This window comes from Galeopterus variegatus, unplaced genomic scaffold (assembly GCF_000696425.1).
Source record: "Galeopterus variegatus unplaced genomic scaffold, G_variegatus-3.0.2 Scaffold1431, whole genome shotgun sequence".
Classification (NCBI taxonomy): Eukaryota; Metazoa; Chordata; class Mammalia; order Dermoptera; family Cynocephalidae; genus Galeopterus; species Galeopterus variegatus.
Window position 1 is genome coordinate 35,451 of NW_007727542.1, and position 6,078 is coordinate 41,528.

Consider the following 6,078-nt stretch of genomic DNA (forward strand, 5'->3'; position numbering starts at 1 on the left):
AAATTTTTCCCCCCCCCCCCCCAAATCTCTGGGGTTTTGAATATTTTCAAAGCTGTATTGGAGTGCAGCGTGTTTCTTATGTGTCTTGAACCCATTTGTGGGGTCACACAAAGCCCACGTTTGTTAAGAGGTGGTAGCATTGTAGCCACGGGCCTGCGGGACACACACACCAAAGACATATTTGGTTCTGGGCCACTCTCCTCCCAGGATCTCCAGATTCATGTGCCAGTCTCTCTGACTGGAGCACTTTACCCTGTTTCTTCAGCCCTGCAGCGCTCTGGGAGCACGTGACACAGCTCTGGGAAGCCCAGGTAGGAGGCCCTGCTTGGCCGGTGCCCAAGCGCTGTGCAAGCATGTTGACCTCTGGCCTGACAGCCTCCAGCCCTCCAGGCTGCCGGGGAAACAGCTCCTGAGGAAATAAGAGATTCTATGAATTGCAGAAGTATTAAAGAACAGGATGTTGGCACCAGAACTTAGATGACTGGATGTCTCTGTACTGTATGTATCTGTTTATCAAGATGCCTCCCCTCCCTGAAGAACTTATACCTCCCCTGGGTATAACTTTCAGTTATGATTTTTTTTACTATTATTATTTTTTTTTTTTTGAGAAAAAAGAACCAGATCTCTTTTTTGAAACTTAATGCGGGTTTTGTGCCTTGACAACCTCTCCCCATGTGAGGTTTCTAAAAAGTGTCCTGTGACCTAACGCGGAAATGCAATAAACACACACAAAATAACTTCGTGAGTGATTCTTCAGATTTCCTTCCCAGAAACAAGTTGATGAAGAATTTTGGGGGGAATGTGGAGAAAACAGTTTAAAATACCTTCTGATTTTAAAAAAAAGTACACAGTGGAATACAATTTTCTGCTGTTTCCCTTCTTGATACTGTATATATTTTGACTATTTATTAGATTAGGAGATCATATCTTATCAACTGAGCCAAATGTCTGTGTGCAATTGTGTTTCTTTTACCTTTCTTGTAAAATTTTGTACAGCATAAATGAGTAAAAATCACTGTTTTTCTAAACATTTTTCAGAATCAAGGATTGTAAATATTGTAGATTCTTTTTTTGTGTAATGTGTCCTACTGTTTCATAATGCTGTAACTTGTAGAAATATTGTATATTTATTTTCTGCTTATTTAATGTCTTAAGGTCTGAAAAGTGTTGACATCCTTGTCCCCCACACCCTCACTGTCCCGTGAATTGCTTTAATTCCCAACGTGTGAAGTGGGGACTGGTCAGCTCATTGCAGACCACATGGTCTTCCCAGGGTGGTCCTCCAGCTTTAGGTCCTGGTATTTCTGGTCAAATGGGTTTCAGTTCTTTGGCTTTGCTGCCGTTATGATGATGTTTATGTTTAGATGCCAATGAGAAACTAAATCTGGCAGGCAACAAAATTCTGCTCTAAGAAATACCCTGCAACCTTCTGTTTGTTCCAAAGTTCTCATGGAAGCAGATTTGCTAATATATCATCAGGCTGTATCTTAGTATTTTTTTTTAATCAGGAGATGGGAAAGATTTTTCCCTTCAAAATTCATCCCTGGTAACTGTTGCAAGAAATAAAAATATTGACACATCAGGAGGTGCTGCCATGTGGTTGGCCAGGGCGCCAGGCACGATGAAGGGACAGGTGGCTCCTGCTTCAGGACCACCTCGTGCCGCTAGCCCCTTGTTGGCAACTGGTCCATAGTTGAGTTTGTCCCCCACTTGCTGTGTGGTGTCCTGTGCTTTGAGGTGTGGACTAAATTGTCTTCAGGAACTGATTGTATAGCCCCCCCCCCCCCCCCCCCCCCAATCATTTGGTCACTGTGTTTGGTCAGCCTGATTCTTCGGGTCAATACCCTCCTCCTGATTCTCCATCCCTTTGGAGAGAGGTTGACACCCACTGGATTGGGTGTCAAGATGTGGAAGCTCATGGAAGCTTTAGGGAGACTAACGAGTGGCTCTGTGCAGATGGTCTGTCACCCCTGCTCATTCAGCTTGGTTCCTGTGTGTGTCCGCTCAGCATGTGTGTGTGAGGATGTGTCCACACGTGACACTAAATCAGTAGGGGTCTACTCCAAACAGCATTGTGTCCAAGAAGCATCCTCAAGCTCCCAGCTAAGTAACTTGACTACTTTTATTTAGGGATTTCAGACTTTAGAAGCTCTCATAGGTGTTATGTCTAGGTTCTGTGACCACTGGTTACTGCGTCAGAACCCATCAGGTACCCACTTATAAATAGCACTGATCTGTCTGTATACTGATCCGTCACTAACTTGTTCCCTAGGGCCCAGCATATGTAGCATTTGTATTGCAGTTTCCCTGGCTCACTTGTGTTTTGCACTGACAAATTTTGACAGGGTAATTGCCACTTTACTTGTGCAATACTGCTGTAAATAACTGCAGATTTTTTAAGAAACTCAATCTTTTATGTTCTTAATGAATTTTATATAAATAAAACTTTCAACTAGATTTGCTGAACTGTTTGGTTTATTTTGAGAAAATGATTGAGAAATGGCTACATTATACATGAACTTACCTACGCCCACACATCTGCCCTTTATCAGTCAGAGAATGTATTAGCTTTGTGTAGATCTTAGACATGTGTAGTATACTTAAAAGTAAAGCGCTCTTTAAAGTTTTGAAGTGGCTGGTGCGACTGCCGGCAAAGTATTCTGCCCACATAGTCAGCTGTGACTCAGCACCAGGCAGAGGGGGTGTGCAGGGAGAGGGGCGTTAGGAGGCAGCTCTGCACTGTATTGATTACTGATGATGGCATGTCCCCTGCCGTGCTACCCCATCTCTTAATTTGAGTAAACAGCCAAAGATAAGTCTGGTTTGACTCCAGTAGAAAGGGCTTGTCTGCAGCATCTGCTCAGAGTCAGAGGGGTCACCAACAAGAGCCTGCACCTGTGTGTGAACTGATCCTGTGGTGCACAGTGGGTGTGAATTGATTTAGGGATGATTGAGAGAAATTAGAGCCTGATTTGGGGATACAGATTATAAAATCCTGATATATACATAATTTGCCATTTTTACTCCGAAGTAAGTGCTGAGAAGGTGAAAGACTGGTAGCTGAGTTTTATTTTAAACTAGTAACCTGTTAATGCTGTTAATTTTAATTAGGTGAGCAATACATGAATATGGTGTTGTAAATTTAAAATTAATGAATTTATTTCAAATTATATTTGTTTCAAATCAAGTTGTTCTGGTTGCCAACCCTAGTCATGTTTCCTCACCAAGGTAGGAGTTTGCATTTATCCAGACCCTCCATTAGTCCGTTTTGTGTTGCTGTAACAGAATTACCTGAGACTGGGTAATCTATAAAGAAGAGGTTTATTTGGCTTACAATTTCGGGACAGCTGCATCTGGTGTGGGTCTCAGGCTGTTTCTACCCATGGATAGTGGCAGGCAGCTGGTGGGTACAAGCAGATCACATGGTGAGAGGAAGCAAGAGAGAGAGGGGGGATGTGCCAGACTCTTAAATGACCAGCTCTCGCGGGAACTAATAGAGCCAGAACTCACTCACTACCCCACCCCCCTGGGAGAGCATTAATCCATTCATGAGGATTATCCATCCATTAACCCCCATGACTCAAACAGCTCCCAACACTGCCACAATGGGGATCAGATTTCCACATGAGTTTTGGTGGGATAACATGTCCAAACTCCATCAGACCCTTTTATTTGCTATGGTGTGTGCGTGTGCGTGTGTGTGTGCGTGTGCGTGTGCGTGTGTGTGTGTGTGTGGACTTACACAGCAGGTTTGCTTTTTCTGTAAGTGCTGTAACTGTACGTGGTTCTGACTTAGCAAAAGGTCATAGATCTTTCCATGGTGACTGCTTCATTTAACTANAGCAATACATGAATATGGTGTTGTAAATTTAAAATTAATGAATTTATTTCAAATTATATTTATTTCAAATCAAGTTGTTCTGGTTGCCAACCCTAGTCATGTTTCCTCACCAAGGTAGGAGTTTGCATTTATCCAGACCCTCCATTAGTCCGTTTTGTGTTGCTGTAACAGAATTACCTGAGACTGGGTAATCTATAAAGAAGAGGTTTATTTGGCTTACAATTCCGGGACAGCTGCATCTGGTGTGGGTCTCAGGCTGTTTCTACCCATGGATAGTGGCAGGCAGCTGGTGGGTACAAGCAGATCACATGGTGAGAGGAAGCAAGAGAGAGAGGGGGGATGTGCCAGACTCTTAAATGACCAGCTCTCGCGGGAACTAATAGAGCCAGAACTCACTCACTACCCCACCCCCCTGGGAGAGCATTAATCCATTCATGAGGATTATCCATCCATTAACCCCCATGACTCAAACAGCTCCCAACACTGCCACAATGGGGATCAGATTTCCACATGAGTTTTGGTGGGATAACATGTCCAAACTCCATCAGACCCTTTTATTTGCTATGGTGTGTGCATGTGCGTGTGCGTGTGCGTGTGTGCGTGTGCAGAGTTTTGGTGGGATAACATGTCCAAACTCCATCAGACCCTTTTATTTGCTATGGTGTGTGCGTGTGCGTGTGTGTGTGCGTGTGCGTGTGCGTGTGTGTGTGTGTGTGGACTTACACAGCAGGTTTGCTTTTTCTGTAAGTGCTGTAACTGTACGTGGTTCTGACTTAGCAAAAGGTCATAGATCTTTCCATGGTGACTGCTTCATTTAACTACTGTGTCAAGTGCACAGGTGTAAGAGTGTGCTCACCACTACCCTACTCTGGTGCAGCTGCAGGGAGGTGGGACTCCTGCAGATGTTGTCAGCATGCCTGACACTTCCCAGGGCCACCAGCAGCACGTGAGAATACCACTCACCCTAGAACACTCTGTAAAATATTTACAAGCTGATACCAGCCAGGTGGGTGAAGAGTGAGTGGTATTGTCGGTTTTAAATTGAATTTTTATATTTATGAGTGGGTTCATCTTTTCAAGTATTGTTGGCATTTGCTTTTTTTTTCTGAAGGCCTATGCTGACTTTCAATTGAGTTTTTCATTTTCCTGTTGCTGATTACCTCTTTAAATGTTCTGGACCAAAATATCTTATATGTTGGAAGTATTTTTCCTTCAGTCTGTTTGCTTACCTTTTTTCCCCAACATTTTATTATGAGTACTTTCAAACATACAGAAAAGTCAAAGTGGTACAGAGCACCCATACACACACACTACCTACCTGGCTTTTACCTTTAACATTTTACTATACTTGCGTTATCATATGTCCATCCTTTCAATTCATTTTTTGGTGCATTTCAGCATAAGTTGTAGTCATTAGTACTGTTATCCCTAAGTGCTTCAGTATACATATTTATAGTTTATTAACTTTTATATACTTTTTTCTTTCAGAGGTAAAACTTACATACAATAAAACATACAAATCGTAAGTGTGCATTTGCTAAGTTTTGATCGAGGATACAGCTGTCACCCAAACCCCTATCAAAATAAAGAACATTACCATCACTCCAGTAAGTCCCTTTCTGCCCCCAGGGGTGACCTCTGTTCTGAGTTTTTTTCCACCATAAATTAGTTTTGCCTATTTCTGAACTTCATATGAATGGAATCATACAGTATGTGGTCTTTTGTGTCTGGTTTCTTTTGCTCAGCATGTTTTTGAGATTCATGTTACAATTATCAGTAATTCCTTCATTTTTATTACTGAGTAGTATTCTATTGTATGAACAAACCACTTTGTCCATTGTCTTATCAATGGACACCTGAGCTCTTACCGGTTTGGGGCTTTGATGAATAAAGCTGCTATGAATATTCTCATACAAGGCTTTTCGTGAACATAGGTTTTTATTCTGCTGCATGTCTTTTAACTGCTTGTGGTATACTTTATGTAGAGGTTGTCATTTTAAAAGACAGATTTATCGATCTTACTTCGGTTTCTTTATTTTGACACCTTCCCTACACCAAAGTTTTTAATATATTTTCTTATATTTTATTCATATAACCCCACGGTTTGGTTTTTATTTTTTCATCCTGATCTACCTGGAATTTGTTTTGTTATTGACACACAGTATGAATCTGTTTTCCCCAATAGTCATCTTTTTTCCATGAGCCTGAAAGAGTTCTTTAATAATATTCTCATAGAC